Source organism: Schistocerca serialis, chromosome 3 (genome assembly GCF_023864345.2).
Source record: "Schistocerca serialis cubense isolate TAMUIC-IGC-003099 chromosome 3, iqSchSeri2.2, whole genome shotgun sequence".
In the NCBI taxonomy this organism is placed as follows: Eukaryota; Metazoa; Arthropoda; class Insecta; order Orthoptera; family Acrididae; genus Schistocerca; species Schistocerca serialis.
Window position 1 is genome coordinate 308,813,519 of NC_064640.1, and position 17,720 is coordinate 308,831,238.

General features: G+C 41.7%; 1 protein-coding gene across 3 annotated transcripts in view; it reads right to left on the bottom strand.

The window, feature by feature from the left end:
• LOC126470105 (glutamate receptor ionotropic, kainate 2-like) overlaps positions 1–17,720 on the bottom strand; it is a 522,028-nt gene that overhangs the window by 361,539 nt on the left and 142,769 nt on the right. The window contains exon 1 of one of the 3 annotated variants that reach the window (XM_050097682.1): positions 6,701–6,784. The exons of 1 other annotated variant lie outside the window; for it this stretch is intronic. The gene's annotated coding sequence lies outside the window, so the exon portion shown is untranslated. Of the gene's footprint in view, positions 1–6,700; positions 6,785–11,795; positions 11,815–17,720 lie in introns of those variants that run through there. One more of the 3 variants, XM_050097681.1, reaches the window with a different exon arrangement.

A 17,720-nucleotide genomic window follows, 5' to 3' on the forward strand; every position in this document is an offset into this window, starting at 1 on the left:
GCAGCTCACACACACATGCCCACTGTCGCTAGCTGCTGAAGCCATACTGTGAGAAACAGCATATGATGCGAGAAGCAATCTCAGTGGGGGAGTAAGGAGGGGTCTGGGCATGGAGGGGAATTGATAGCAGAGTGCACCACCCAGATTTCTTCTCCCACCATGCACTGTTGCTCACAGTCTGGTCTTGGTAGCCAGATACTGCATTATGCGTATGTGAATTGTGTTTTCATGAATATGTGTGTGTAATTCTGAAAAAGGCATTAATGCTGAAAGCTTAGTTCCTTGGCAGTCTTTTTCTTGTGCCTATCTATGACTCAGTATCTTCACTACATGGTGAGTAGCAATCTATACCTTTCATAACATTGTCATTAATTCACCTTGGATTTTTCTATTATTTGATTTTATCAGAACTGATAAAATGCAATAATTAGGAGATTACAGAAGCAAAACCTGTTAAGTTTTTAAATCTAATTCTTAAGAAGAACATAAATAGTAAGGCAAACATACACTATCTAATTAAAAGTATTTGGTCATCTATTATTGGACATAAACATTAGATGTGTCCACCCTTCACTTTCATGACGGTTGGAATTCTGATGGGGACACTTTCAGTGATTTGACTAGATGTCTGTCAGCAGCCCATTCTCCACTCAAGACCTCAAACTAGAGAAGGTAGTTATATTGGATGCTGGGTTATGGAGTGAAGTTGAGGTTCTAACTCATCCCAACTATGTTTCATTGGGTTCATGTTGAGTCTTGGACAGCAGTCCTTTTCAGGAAAGTTATTGTCCGCAAACCATTGCCTCATAGATCTTACTTGATGATAGGGTGCACCAATCAAAGACTGACTATACGAGGGATTTCAGAAGAATGTAACATTTCAGTTGAATTATGTCATGAAATCCTGACACAGCATCTTGGAATGCATCATGTTGCCACCAGGTTCGTCCCACGGCTCATGAGTCAACACCAGAAAGACCTTCACATCGCAATCTGCAAAGAGCTTTTGGATTGCGCAAATGAGAAAGAGATGTTCCTCAAGAGAATCACAACTGTTGATGAGACTTGGGTCTACGGTTGTGATGTTGAGACCAAGGTTTAATCTTCACAGTGGGTTGGGAAAGGTTCTCAAAGACCAAAAAGAGCTCGTCAGGTCAGGTCAGGTCAGGTCAGATGCCAAAGCCATGCTGATAGTTTTCTTTGTCTTTGAAGGATTCATGTAACAAACTGTCAATCGATGATACTATCGGGACATGTTGCTACACCTGCAGGAAAATATGAGAAGAAAACGGCCTGAAATGTGGCGATACAATTCATGGGTCTTGCATCACAATAACGCACACGCACATTCATCACTTGATGCGTGACTATTGCACAAAAAACGAAATCACTGTACTGCCTCATCCTCCGTACTTTGCAGATCTTGCCCCCGCGGACTTTCCAAAGTTAAAAACTCCATTGAATGGACGAAGATTTGCAACGACAGACGAGATAAAAGAAAATTCGCAGATGGCACTTCGCACGACCCTGCAAGAGGCATAACAAGACTGCTTCTGGAAGTAAAAACAGCGTTGGGTGCTGTGCGTCAATTACGGAGGAGAGTATTTCGACGGTAAGTGCAGAAAAATGCTGTGAACAAAGTTCCGGAATATTTTAAACGGACCTTGTATGCACAGGTAATTAATTACTGCACAGTATTTGCACTGTGAACCAAAACTTTGTTTTCGAGCTATTCGACAATATAGTCCTCCACGTGCGCTGGAGGTCTGTGCCAACATCCATAGCGCAATTGTGTTGCATCACCTGGTGCAGCAGTAGGGGCATAGTCTGGCGCGGTCCACTGCTGCTGTGCATTGCCTGAATCCCTTTAACTCACCCTGCAAAGTGTGTGTAGTTGGTGAGTCTTGTGGATCTTGTGCTGCGTCCCCATCTTTCAGTATCCACATTGGTTTTAACCTATGTACTGAATCTGCTGATGGTCTTCTGTGTAGGTTGATGTAAAATGTGTTATCGCTTTGGCATAGCACTTTGTGTGGACTCGAATATGGCTGTTGGAGTGATGGCCTCACTGTATCATCACGCAACTTCACAAAATCACAGCGTTTCAGTTGTTTGTGTACAGTGTTTCAGTTCTTTGTGTACAAATACTTGCAGAGAACCATGAGATTGCGAAAGAAGAGTGTGTGAACCTTGGCAGTAAGCATTTTTCTCAATGCACTGATTCAAGCAAATCTTTGGAGTCTGCTAAGGCTGATGGTTTGACGAGTTCTGAATGTAGGTTTAGTGCTTGTCCATGGAGAATCTCTGCAAAGGAGGCTTGTAAGTAGGCCTACTGCTTGAAAGCTGATCTCATGCCTAAAAACACCCAATGAAGGCTTTCATGCTACTCCTTCCAGTGGTACATTCATGTCACTTTTAAAGTGCGATGCCACCGCTCTGCAAACCCATTGCTTTGAGGATGGCAATCAGTGCTTCGAAAGTGTTCCACTACGCACGTTTGTCAAAGGTTCGAGAACAGAGCCATCTCAGACTGATGACCATTGCCTATTGTGATCGCTTTGTGGCATCAAAAGTGTGCAATCCACATTTCTGTACATGCTTTTACTGTTGATTCTACAGTGGTTATACTGGAAGGAGAAAATCAACTCCAGATACACATACTGTAATCGTCCAGCTGGAATTTTGAACATGCCTAAAGCATGGGTCAAGTATCATTGTGTCGTTCATGAACACTCCACACATGTCTGTGTCCAAAGTCGGCAGTGATTTTTCGTATCTGGCCATAAAAAACGTTCTGTCACAAACCTGGCTGACTGGTATATGCCTAGATTAGCCTGTCCATGCAAACTGCTAAAGATCGTTTTTCTATAATTTTATGGTATGAATGGGCAGATGTGTCCTTAGTCTTACCATAATTTGGTTGCTGTACCGATTTTTTGTCGATGCTTTAGTTGTAGACTCATTGTATTGTTTTTTAATAACTGTTGGAGTTTCTCATCGTTCTCTTGTGCTGCCAAGTGGACGTCTAAGTTAAGGCAAACTGACACTGATTCTGGAAGGTAATCGGCGACAATGTTATCCGTCCCCCATTATGTGTAAAACGTCTGTGGAGAACTGACTGATAAAGTTGACATGCCTAAAACTTCCTGGTGAACAATCCTTAATGGGAGGTTCTGATCGCTTCCACCAAGTGGGTGGTGATCAGTAAATATTTAAAATTTTTGTCCTTCAGTATCCACCTTGAAGTATCTAATGATCTAATAAATAGTCAACAGTTCCTGATCAAGCGCAGACCATTTGCATCGGGTGGCAGTCAACTTTTTTGAAGAGAATCTCAGTGCTCTCCGTCAGTCACCAGATGCAATACAGTGTCAACCGCCATGTCACTCGCATGCGCTGTTAAGGTTAATAGGACACCCGCTGCCGGATGTGCTACCGTAACCGCCTGTTTTATGCTGGGTCTGTTCTATGCCTGTCCATTTAAGTACTCACTTCACATGATTATCCTTTCCCACCAGAACATGCATCAAAGGAGCCTGTAACTCTGCAGCTAGTGACAAATGTCTCCTACAAAAGTTTACAGTTGTGAAAATATTAATGTTTCAATGTTGTTATATACATGTATACGTATGTATCGTTCATATTCTCATGTCTCATAAATTCTTGGTTCATTTTTGGTGTAGTTGTGATGATCTCTGGCTATGTTTTGAAATGTGCAATTGGTGTTTCGTATCATATTGTCGTATTGTGTGATGCTTAATAAATGATTCGTTTCTAAAACGGCATCTGATGATTTGTCAACAATAGTCCCTAGGAATCGGCGCAGCTACTGAAAAGTTGCAGGTTTAGGCATGCAATGGATTATTTCAAGTCGTTAACTTATTCTATCAATTGTGGTGCTGCTTACTGAATGATCCAGGAATGTGGCGCTTCTCCTCGTTAACTACGATATCATAGTTCCAAAGAGTATTAAATATTAGTGCTAAGTGTCTTTCCTGCTCTTCAGCAGTTTCTGAAGAAAAACAAAATACACTGAAATAGCAGAAACGGATTTAAAATCCTCTTAATAGTGAGTCAGTTAAATGCTGCCAATTTTGGGCAGCGTTTTTAAGCCCATAAAGCATGTGTACAAATTCGAACAGCCCAAAGAGGCTATGACCGCTGTTTTGGGTACGTCTTTAGAAGCCACTGGGATCTGGTGGTAGGGCTTCCTACTGTCTGTCACGCTAAATATGTTCTCCTCTGCCAGAGCATGTGAAAAATCTTACAAGTTGGGAATAGGATATCTACCAGGTAATTTACAGGAGTTAAGTGTGCATAATCTCCACATAATCTGAAGGGATTGTCTTTATTAGGTACTACCGTAAGTTAATTGGTGATGTCCACTAGCTTGCTGAAGGTCGTGGTACACCTGCCTGCAACAGCTCCTCTATGATTCGTTCAGCTGCTCTGTTTCTATCCGGCGCAGTCTATGTGCTTTGGCGTAGACTGGGGGTCCTTGCAATGTGTGAATGTACTGCCTTTTCCCACGTCTGACTCCCTCTACCGCACAAAAACAGCGAATTTGCTTGGCTGAATGTCTCCTCCTGTCACTCTGCCTAGGTGAATCAATTTCAGCCTTCACTGCACTAACCTGAGAGTTACATAACAGATGAGTTGGTGTGTCGTTACTCGGCACCACCATTGGTTGTGGCTGCTATTCCTGCTGCAGCATTCCTTTTGCGCATAATATCCAACTGTTCTTGATGCTTCGACTGTACTCATAGTTCCGTATTCACGTGACATAATAATTCTTTCCACTGCACTACATCCTTTATTTTATCGTTAGTGTGGGGTTATCTCCTGTTGCATCGTATATACGGGGTTCAAGATTTTGTTTTTACTCTCTTCATCTGCTGGGATACCTAGAGTGTCCATGTCCTTGGAAGTCCACGCTGACTGTCCTGTCACTGTAGAGCTAATCACTCTCCTAGCTAAGTCTAGTGACAGTTTTTGATGGCAGAGAAGGTCCGCCCCTACAATTGGCACTGATACATTTACAGCCACCAAGTTCCAGTTGTATTTGCACTGGAGACAGATATCCACTGTCAAATGCTTTATCCAACAATGACAGACAGGTGTGTCGTTAATAGCATGTAGAAAAGTCCCCTTTGAATTGCAGTCGACACGAGCTCTCTCCCATGGCACTGTGCTAACTTTGGAACCGGAGTCAACCAGGAACCTGCAGCCTGATACTCAATACTGCAGGAAAATTCTGTGCTCTGTCGACTGGTAGAGCGCAAGGTCATTCTGGTCAACTGCATCTTGTAGCCTGGTGACATCATGCCTTTCGCTGTCCAGTGCTGCTATAGTGGGCTGTGGTGTGTATCTGAATTAACAAGGTGAAATGCATTTGCACGCCACTGCTCCAAACCTCTCGTGAAACCAACATATTTGTGATGGAGTTAAGTCTCAAGTACACATCGTGTTGTGATTCCACCATAAGGCCGACGACCTTGGGGCGACGGGCTGTGTCTTGAGGTCGGCTGCTTCCGTGACAGCTCAGCCAACTTCCATTAAGCGTCGTCTCTGTGGGATCGCGCCTCGCCTTGGAAGCTTCGGGCGAATTCGTCAGTGCTTTTGTTTCATGTCCACACCCTTCTTGCTGTACAAACATAGCTGGCTGTGTAATGTAGGGAAAATATTTGATGCTCAAAGCAGTTTCCTCATGTAGCTGAAATACTGTGTAGATTCTTTTGGCCAAGTTCAATTTGACTTCCATAGGCTCCTGCTTCCTCGAAGAGGCGTTTCTAGTGAAGGTATCAAACTTGTCTGATATAGATGGAAAGGCAATAATGTCACTAATTAGGTGAGAATGGTCTGTAAAATTGTTCAGCACTACTACGAACTTCAGAGTATTGTCTGTTATTCCTTAACTTTGTAGACTTAATTTGACAGTTTGAAACCAAGTCTGAGGTTGGTTGGGGTGGAAGACTGGTGATTTAGGAATGTTCCCTGATCTCAGGGGCTTATCGTCAAACATTTGTTGAAAGGGTATCATTTTGCAACGTTCGGACAGCGAAAGTTTTTGGCACACACGCAGCACTGTAGCACACCCAGTGCACATGTCACACAGCGTGCAGTTGGGGTAGTAATTTTGCAGCATCATCACATGGCTCAAATAGTCGAGTTGTATGCAATGCGAGCCGAAACATTAGGTTATGTTCTGGAGTGGCTGATTCTTGTAATGAAACAGCCTGATGTTACAAGTGTTCCTCATGTGACGTCTTGTAGAAGGTCTGATGGTTTGTGGCACCGTTTCACATATTTGCTTCTGCACTGCATCATAGTTGTTGCTGGGTCGGTCTACTGAAACCTCCATAAACTGTGTAGTTTGTAGGTGCATAATCATGTCTCCTGCAATTTTGTTCGTCCTCTGTTGATGGAATGAGAATGAAGTACAGTTTGCCATTTGAGTCTGTGTCCTGGGTGGCAACTTCCATTATTTTCTGGTACGTAAGTTATCCATTGTGGCCCAATGTTTAGTGTTGTGCGTTTGTTATTGTGATGATCTGTTGACTCGGAATCACCACTGTATTTACTAGTGTCTGAGTGGATCAGAACTAATTACAGTCGAAAATACTGTTTAATAAACAATATTAATTTTATAGAATATTGCTACACACAACATGCACACACAATGCATTACACAGTACATTACCAGAGCACACTCTCTCTCTTTTCTCTCTAAGGAACCGACACTTGTCAGTCTTTTGCATGGGAAAGTTTGTTTCTTCCTCTGTTGTTCCTGACTGGTACGATTATCTTTAACTTTTGATGTTATATTTCTTGTCGTTGCTGCATAGTATATTGACAAAGCAACACTTCTTGCCTCCTTCTATACTGGCAGGTCCACCTTTTTTAACGTCCAGTGGTCAGTTTCGTATTTCATACACTACGTTTACTTGCGACTCATCTTCTGCAAGACGAAAGCCGAATTTCAGAAACCGTTTTTCGTTGTCGTATTTACATGGTAATGTTTGAAGCGTAGCCAAATATGGCATCTGGAAACCAGTTGCTCCAATTTTTTGATTTAATCAGCACAGTTGCTATTTACATTCAATTAAATATGAGAAATTGACAGCTTCATGCTCAGTGTAATATTTCTACTTCTCCTTCACAGTGCAAAAAGTCACTCCACCTGTATTAGTCGAATTTTTTTTTTTTTTAAGTCGTAACCTGACAGCCCAAGTTCGTTTCAAAACGGCTGTGCGTTTACGTGGTAGCGAAAATCGCCCACGGAAGTGGAAAACCAGCTGCAAGAAGCGAATTTCCAGAATGAATTTTGGAGTGTTTACATGACCAACCAAAAGCGGTATTGGGAAATCGGTTTGCCCGCTATTGTGGCCGAACGGTTCTAGGCGCTTCAGTCTGGAGCCGCGCGACCGCTACGGTCGCAGGTTCCAATCCTGCCTCGGGCATGGCTGTGTGTGATGTCCTTAGGTTAGTTAGGTTTAAGTAGTTCTAAGTTCTAGGGGACTGATGACCTCAGATAGTGCTCAGAGCTATTTTATTTGGGAAGTCGGTTTATGCAATCCAGTTTGGAGAGCCCATGTAAACATATTGACAGGGATGTCCATGCACTTTTTTTTTTTTTTTTTTTGGTCAGATAGTGTAGACTACTTAGGAAATAAATTTGGTGAAATTTCCATGTTACCGCCATATAATATCATTGGTGTTTGCAAATGTCGCTATGGATATGTTTTAAAGTTTGTGGTTCTTAGTTCTGTGTTATTCTCGATACAGTGAGTTACCGGTCCAAATAAAGTTGTTCAGTAATTAGGCCTATATGTCGTAGCTGTATTGTCAGACCACATCCGAGCAGGCTATGAGCCCAGGTTACGCAATCGGCGAAAACCACATTTTTCGATTAGACGAAAACTTAAATTCGTAAGCTAAAAATACGTAAGTAAACAAGTTCGTCAACACGAATAATACGGCACATGTGTCTGTTGCACAGAGTGTTCGATAACAAACGCTGCAACGCGATGATTATGTCTGTCGAAGCACTGCTCATCAAAAACGACACTTGAGACTAGGTATCTGTAGACATATCGCAGCCTGCTTGGACTGGTGAAGGTGAAGTGCTCGCTATTCCAGAAGCTGCACATAAAGCATGGCTAGCAGTAAACAGAAAAGCAAAAGGAGACTTGATTTATCGGAACAAAAATCAAAACAAAAAAAGGAGAAAATAAGCTTACAAATGCAGCTTCTGTAACAAGAAGGGATACAGAGAAGATGGGTGTTTCTCTTTTTCCCCAAGAAGAAACTAAGTGTGCAGGCTGCAAACAATGTCGACGAAACTCATCGGTGTTTCACCATGAATGTGCCTGCAACCAAGTTTTGTGACTCCCAACATCTTTTGGCGCATAGGCAGTGGTTGCACATCAACATTTCCAACGATCCAAAAGTGTTCATACATGTGACAGAAACGCAGAATTTAATGGTTGCAGACAGAAGTGTTATGCAAGTAACGGCTAAAGATGACGTATGTATCACAGTCTAATAAGAAGCGTCTCGCGGGCCCCGAGGAATCATGACGTCACATCATGACATGACGTCGTCTCTCACGCTAGCCAATATCGCTGGTCGTAAAAGAGAAGCGTCTCGCGGGCCCCGAGGAATCATGACGTCACATCATGACATGACGTCGTCTCTCACGCTAGCCAATATCGCTGGTAGTTTTCGAAACGCGGATATTCTTTGAACATGACATGCTAATGCATTGTGGGTGTGTGTGTATAATGGCGGATATTGTGATTTGTGTGCGTTAAAGCTTTTCAATCACGGAAAAAAATTGATAATACTTGCTGCAAAAGCAGATGTTTGCAGAGGAGGTGGGATAGTTTATATTCCAGATAATGGACGGTAAGTAACTTCCGTTAGTAATCTTATAATGCTCAAGAAAAGTAAAGTGTATGGTAAATCTACAGAAATTTCATTCTTTCTGCCTATAGTATTCTGATGCATTATGTTACCCAGTAAAGTTTATTTCAATGCATCTATTATTTGTGGTAATGGCGTATTCTCATAACAAATGGCTTCGGTATTTAAGTTGCAATCATCGTAACTTTTTCCTGATCAAAAAGTGTGTAGTAACTGTATTCTAACGTCAGTAGCCTGCACATTTGAAAACTTTTGAATGTTCAAAATTACATCATTCATCACAGTCAGTATTTTTTTACAGTAAAATAGGTATGAATTTCAATGACTGAATCCAGATTTGTGAGTGATGTAATCTGTTTTTGTAATGGATGTTTCAGTTTCTGAAGTGAAAATCCAAAGAAGAGAAGACAGCGAGAAGTAGCTTTTTGTCTGTTTCATGGTTTATAGGCCTACTGGGGAAACTCGCCATGTAAAAAAACGAGTAGCGCATCAAGCTTGGTACCTCTATGGTGATGTGGAAATCCGAGCATTGTTAATAAAGAAATTAATTCAGTGTGTGTGTGTGTGTGTGTGTGTGTGTGTGTGTGTGTGTGTGTGTGTGTGTGTGTGTGTGTTTCTTTTGATTCCTTTATCATGTTGCTTATAGTAGACCAAATTTAATTAAAATACCCAGGTGATAATTTCAACATAAATTGGACTATGTGCATAGCTGCTTCTCACAGGCAAAGTATAAATATTCACCATCCTATGGCATGCGTGTTCACTAGTCAGTTATGGCAAAAGAAATCACTGACTCAAAGCATAATTTGCTTGGTAGACGTAATTGGAAATGGCCTTTTTAGTTATAAGTTTACATTATTAGAATATAGTACTCCTTGAGAGATTATCTTCTGCATTTCTTGGCCCTGACATGATTAGGTCTGGAATACAGCATTAAGTGTGCTGCTCTGCTGTCAGCAGCATGGTAGTCAATGTGTTAAGCAGTCGTTTAGGAACTAGTGTGAAGTATATGCATCTGTACAGCCTTGGCTAAAAAGATACAGCTAGAATGCTAATTACTGTTTCAGGAATTATCCTTTACACAGTTAAATATACTATGTTAAATATGTATCTAAAACTGAATTCATGAATAACTTTGTAGTCATTTAAATACAAATACCGCAAACCGAAAAATTGTCTTGAAATGGTAAGGGATATCAAATATAAGTAAATATTTTTCCTCGGTAAGATTAAAGTGTAAAATTGCTGATACCTGGTTGTTACCAGCAGAGCAATCTGCTGTGACCACCGGCACCTTCATGCCAGCCAACGGGTTAATACACAAAACAGGGCAGTGCAAGACTTGATCCGTAATTGTCATTGGTTGAAGCAACTAAAATTAAATTTCTGAGGTATGCTGCAACTGTGTTGCAGATTTAAAATCTTTGCATTGAAATGGCACTGACAGTGTGTAATATATTTTGCAACCGAGAATAGATAAAAATTTATGTGGGAATATATTTCAAGAACCCCTTTCAAACCAAACCTGACAATTATATTGACACACCAGTAAACTCACCTGAATGGCACATTGGGTTACACAAGCATTAGCTGTAGAATAGGTAATTTACGCAGAAAACTTTTCATACAAATTTTATTGTAAAGCATACTGAAGTTAAGGGAAAGATGCAATGCCTAGATGAGATAAACATGGACACACAATAACTCGTTTTGCTCAGATATATGGAAAATTAACTGTAGTATTATATGATGTATAACATATAGGGTGAAGGCTCTAGTTTTGGCCACTACCCCACTTATGGCCACCTTGATGTCGAAGGTTAATTTTTAAGCTTCTCTGGAATACCAGCCAGTTCTACTATAGATTATAATAAACTTGGTGAAAGGCTCTATTCATTTCTCTACATAATCATTCTTTTGTCTGTTTTTGTTTGGAGACACCATTTTGTGAAATGATCAGTGTTGCAGAAGCTGGGTTTTGCAGAAGTTTTCTTTAAGCAACACATGATCTGGTTTTTTGTATTTTACATGTTTAAATAAAACATCAGAAGAAACTTAATCTGTTCAGAGGTAAGATAAGACATTAAAGTTTCATTTCTTTTAAGTTTTATATCGCTCAGCCTAAAAACATGTTATCAAAAGTATGTGGCCATTAACAGATCCATATTTAGCCCTGGTTCCGTGTTATGGCCATGCATGTGGCCGTAAGTGGAGACATATATGTATCCTGTTTTGGCCACTTCTAAAAACTGATACAAAAACATCAATATTACTGTTCTGTCCTACATTACACTAGGCTAATTTTATTTAAATAGGCTTATTAAAATATTTTTGGTATTTTTATATCAATATATACCTCATTGTTAGTATTGTCTTGGCATATCATACTAATTTACCTATGCTTGTAAGATACAAAATATGCAATAGGCACTGTTCAAATATGCAACATTTTTTAACTCCATCTTTGTGCATTATTTATAGGAAAAATGAGTCAACCAAAGAATAAGAAGATGAGTACATGAGCCTCGCTGAAGCAGCAAAGGAAATTATTCACAAGTCAACATTCATGAAGAGACTGGGTTTAGGAAAACTGTGATACGTCCTCTTGTTCAAAGACAGGCAGTCATCAAAGTGGTTATATCAGAGAAGTTTTACACCAATTCAGAATAGTTGACTGCAAACCAGTAAGGACTTCATTGGCAACTGCGAACAACATTCCTCATGCTGCAGAGATTGAAGCCCCTCTAACTAATGCTTTGGCAGGTAAAAATAGAGTAAACTGCCTCTGCAGTGGACCTCAGAGATGCAACATGCATTTTACACTATCAAAGACTGCCATCACAGCACTGCTATTTTGGCACACCCTTCACCTTCAGCACAACTGTCCACAACAGCTGATGGTAGCGAAACTGCAATCAGGACAGCCCTGAAACAAACAGTAGAAGGCCAAAACATCTGGTCAAATTCTTTTCATGGAAAATCACCAAGTCGTAACAAATGAGGTTGGGTTATGACTGGCAGCATCAAATTTATTTCCAAAGTAGTCTACACTATATGATCAAAAGTATATGGACACCCCCATGTAACGCAAAATTGACCACTATATATAATGAGAAATAGACTCAGCAGTATAAAGGGAAACAAGAAGTATTGTGTGGTAAGTAGAGTATAATGAGTTGATCAGAAGAGCTCAATGACTTTGAATATGGACTAGTCATTGAATGCTACCTTAGTAAGAATTCAACCCATCTTAAGTTGCCGTAGTCGACTGTTAAAACATTTCCATGAGGACATATAGGGATGCCCACTAAGTATATTCACAGATCACAGGCACATGCGATATGCAACCCCAGTAAGAACTGGACTCATACCTGCTTCCGTCATCTGGATTACATTTGCCAATTCACTATGGCACATTAATGGTGCCAACAGTGTGTTTGTCGACTTTCTGACTTCTATTAACACGTTCAGTGCCATGATAGACTAGTGAAATGGTTAAGGAACAAAAGGATGGATCAACAGAGAACAGCACCCTCAATGGACAGTAACACCGAGTAAACTGTGGAACCAGTATAGATTCCTGGTATAGACTTGAATCTATGGTGCGATACCTCACAGTATAGAATATGCTGGTCCCATAATAGTTGCACAGAGGTATTCTAGATAATGCAAATAACTTGACAGGCCTCGCCATCCTCCCTACCACAAGTTATTCACGAAGCATTCTGGATGGCCCAACGTTAAGGTTGACTGCAGAAAGTCGACCAATATTCGCATCGACTACCAGCATAGCAAGGTTGAGCATACCGCCTTTCTGCAACACAGAAAATACGAAATTCATAAAGGAAGACTACAGCATATCCACCTGGATCTAGTGATACCCCTGTCAGAATCACACAGTTTCCACTACACACTGTCAGCCATAGCTGACAAAGTGACATGCTGTGTGGAAGCAGTTCCAGTTGTGGATATGACAGCCGGAACAACTGTTCTTGGCCTTCTATAAATGTGAATTGCACGTTTCGGCTGCCCCATGTTGATAACCACTGGCTAGGGCCAACAGTTCTAGTCCAACCTGTCCACAGAATTATGCTAATTGTGCAATGTCAAACAGTTTTGAAGTATGGCACACAACCTTCGATGAACCTTGGCACCACATGCTTAAGGCTGCCCTCATGTGCCATTCCACACAGTGGACAGAAGCTCTGCCACAGGTATTGCTGGGTGTGAGTACTGTCTACAAAGAAGATTTGCTGTCATGATTGGCGGAAATTCTGTATGGTGAATGTCTGTTTCTGTCAGCTCGTTTTTTGATTCTGTCCCTGCTTCTAGTGGACTGTGAGTTACCAGCGTCAGTAACAAGAGTGAAAAACATATCGTCCAAGTCCACACACTCCCTCCTCAGGCGCATGAAATGCAGTGAATATTTGTCCACAATGCATTGAAGGACCTGGGCACATCATGTTGTGTGATGACACTATGATGATCATACTTTCAGAATATTACTGAATGGCAAGCCCTCAACAGTTTCCATTCAGCAGCTGTAGCTGGCATAGGAGCTTCAGGATCAAGAGTGAGATGAAGGTCTTAGCTCTTCTGCAAGAGGGTCTCATATCTATCATCGATACGCTACCCAATGGATTTCAGCTTAGCTCTTCTCCTCAGAAGAGAGAAGACGACTCATGACTCTCATTGTGGCTGGGCCCAATGGACCCCATTCTACCAGAGTGTACCTGCAGGAATAATGGTCTGCACCTTACCTACCAACAGTGTTCCACGCTGGAGGGGGGTCACAGTGGGGCAACAATGTGCAAAGCTTTATGTTGCATCTGAAATCAGAGGCTAAGGAACAAAAAGTGTGCTTTTATATCTTTGTTTTTTCTTGGTTCAGTCCGTTCATGATATGTTGCTTAAGCTCATGTTTATTTTTTGGTGTCTGATATTTATGCTAATAAAGTTTAATTTGATTGCAGCAGTATATGAGTGTTACTGCACTTACCTGCACACAATTTTCCATACATCCATACTTATCATACCCACCCTTCAAAAGCAACAAACTGTTTTGAATCTGTAAAGTACTCTCTCTTAAGAAAGTGTATTGTCTTTGCATTCAGCTCTGAAAAGGCTTTTGATCATCAATGACTTTGTATGCAAGAATTAAACTCTCTTTGAATTAACCAAGGAGCCACAAAAATCTTCTTTTAGAAATCTGATACTAATGTATCTTATAGATCCTATGCACGAACTTTGTGAAAAAAACTGACCCTTTTTCTACTAGCAACAAAAAAATGCAAGATGTTAGGCCCTATGACCCCTTCATACACTTACACTACTGGCTATTAAAATTCCTACACCACAAAGCTGATACGAAATTTAATCGACAGGAAGAAGATGCTGTGATATGTAAATGATTAGCTTTACAGAGCATTCACACAAGGTTGGCGCAGGTGGTGCCACCTACAATGTGCTGACATGAGGAAAGTTTCCAACTGATTTCTCATACACAAACAACAGTTGACCGGCGTTGCCTGGTCAAACGTTGTTGTGATGCCTCGTGTAAGGAGGAGAAATACGTACCATCACGTTTCCGACTCTGATAAAGATTGGATTGTAGCCTATCGCGATTGCGGTTTATCGTATCGCGACATTGCTGATCGCGTTGGTCGAGATCCAATGACTGTTAGCAGAATATGGAATCAGTGGGTTCAGGAGGGTAATACGGAATGCCGTGCTGGATCCCAATGGCCTCGTATCACTAGCAGTCGAGATGACAGGCATCTTATCTGCATGGCTGTAATGGATCGTGCAGCCACGTCTCGGTCCCTGAGTCAACAGATGGGGACGTTTGCAAGACAACAACCATCTGCACGAACAGTTCGACGTTTGCAGCAGCATGGACTATCAGCTCGGAGACCATGGCTGCAGTTACCCTTGACGCTGCATCACAGACAGGAGGGCCTGCGATAGTGTACTCAACGACGAACCTGGGTGCACGAATGGCAAAACGTCGTTTTTTCGAATGAATCCAGGTTCTGTTTACAGCATCATGATGGTCGCATCCCTGTTTGGCGACATCGTGGTGAACGCACATTGGAAGCGTGTATTCGTCATGGCCATACTGGCGTATCACCCGGCGTGATGGTATGGGGTGCCACTGGTTACACGTCTCGGTCACCTCTTGTTCGTATTGACGGCACTTTGAACAGTGGACATTACACTTCAGATTTGTTATGACCCGTGGCTCTACCCTTCATTCGATCCCTGCGAAACCCTACATTTCGGCAGGATAATGCACGACCGCATGTTGCAGGTCCTGTATGGGCCTTTCTGGATACAGAAAATGTTCGACTGTTGCCTTGGCCAGCAAATTCTCCAGATCTCTCACCTATTGAAAACATCTGGTCAATGGTAGCCGAGCAAATGGCTCATCACAGTACACCAGTCACTGCTCTTGATGAACTGTGGTATCGTGTTGAAGCTGCATGGGCAGCTGTACCTGTACACGCCATCCAAGCTCTGTTTGACTCAATGCCCAGGCATATCAAGGCTGTTATTACGGCCAGAAGTGTTGTTCTGGGTACTGATTTCTCAGGATCTATGCACCCAAATAGCGTGAAAATGTACTCGCATGTCAGTTCTAGTATAATATATTTGTCCAATGAATACCCATTTATCAGCTGCATTTCTTCTTCATGTAGCAATTTTAATGGCCAGGAGTGTATTAAGGGCCATCACATCAGCCTATTTGCATTTCTAAGATCTGAATTTGATACATCCAAATTATTGTCAGTTTACTATTGTATTACACTGTCATGAAAAGTAGGTAATCAGATGCTATGTACTGGTATGTACATGATCAGGACTAGGATGCATGCATATCGTAATTCTGTTCATTTCATGTATGAGGCGAGCAGCAACTTTTGGGCTGTGCGGAGGCCAACTGCTCACAATAGCAGGGGTTGGGTGGTGGTGAGTGGATGGGGGGTTGGGGGGACATCCAGTCCCAGAGAATTGTGGACAGAGTTCTGATCCCTGACTGGCGGTTTTCTCTTTTGATATTAGGTCTAAGGGGCCAGAGCAATGGATACTCGTTATTGTTACAATGGCTGGGGGAGTAGTGGTTTTCTCTTTCGATATTAGGTATAAGGGTCCAGAAGTACAGACACTCGCTATTGTTACAATAGCTGGGGGAGTTGTGGGGAACAGGGGTGCGGACCCACGTTGCATTGTTGCCAAATTTATTCAAGATGGCGATGATAGATGCGGCAATATTGCAGTGACGGAAGAACGATGATACAATGTTGAGGTGATAGACATGAATGGACCCTGAGGGACGCGGATCTGCTTCAGACTGCAGTACCTGTATGATGTTGAGTCTTCCTAATTTTCCCAATAAGAAACATCACTGTAACGGTTCATACTGTCAGCATACTACTTCGTGTTGCAGCAGCGGGTTTCCTTTGGCTTTGACCTTACACACTGTACACTGTTGGTGGAGCTACGACAACATGTTCCCATTTCCATCGAATGGTCAAAAGATGGTCCTGTCGCACTAACTCAGCTCAGCCTATTTCTACACGGGCTGCAGAATGTGAAAGATATAGCTCTCTTCGACTTATGCTCAGTTCCGACTAAAACTGGAAGGATCACATGCACAAAGCTGCAGGGTGGCAGCGCAGAGTGTGAGGGGTAGTTACAAGATGCATAGGGACTATCTAAAACTTTACTGTAGCAGATAGGTTCAAAAAAGCTGACACGTTTTGAGATATGAGAGTGCCAGAAATTTGACTCACTAGTGGCTGTAATAATTAAAAGAGTTCTCCATAGGACCCCACACAGGTATGTGGTTGAATGGAAAGACTTTATTCCAAATCGCAGACAGAATTTCTACCGGAGAGTTTAACTCGACAGATCTAAAAAGCTAGTGTGCATTTCTTATGACCTCAATCAGCACAGCATCTACTGTATGTGATCCTCCTCAATCAACCATCGCCTATAACCCAGTGGGTATATTCCAGAACCTCTGACATCGCATCGAGATAGAATGCGTGACAAACCCTGGAGAAAAATTTAGCGTTGGTGTGAGGAGTTGCAAATACTGGCATCATATCACATTCCTTAGCTGAATCACTTACTAAATTCGGTGATTTTATTACGAGGTTGCATCGTTGGCGACGTGTAACCGCACTGTTGGTCTGAAATATACGCTCCAGCGATCGCTACATTCCGTTTCGCAGTATTTGTCTGTAAATACCACTTCATTCAGAGGTAATGCAATACCTCGGTTTTTAACGCCAGTATAGCTTTTAACATGGATACTTGCGTGTACCAGTAGAACCAAGACCTATTGTGACAGTAATATTGAAAAAATTTATGAGATATGTGTCCACCGATCGCTGATCTTCGCTCAGTATTGTTTTGTATCACCGATACTCAGTTATTGGCGAAGTATTATACTTAGAAGTATCAGGCTTGCAAGGTATGTGTGTGTGTGTGTGTGTGTGTGTGTGTGTGTGTGTGTGTGTGTGTGTGTTCTGACATGTGCAAAGAAAATGAGTTTGTCCAGGTATGGGTTTGATGTTTATTATTGCAATATGAAAGGCAATGAAAAAAAATTTTTTTTTACTTGAAAAAGTGTGTCAAGTCATAAGAATGGTTCAGATATCTGTTTCTAGAGCCACTGCCATCAGAACGGGGTATTTCCAATATTTCGCTCATTGTCAAATGTCGTCCAATTGAGACTGTGATCATAATATTTAATTGTAAGTACAGTGATCATATATATAGCTGGTTTC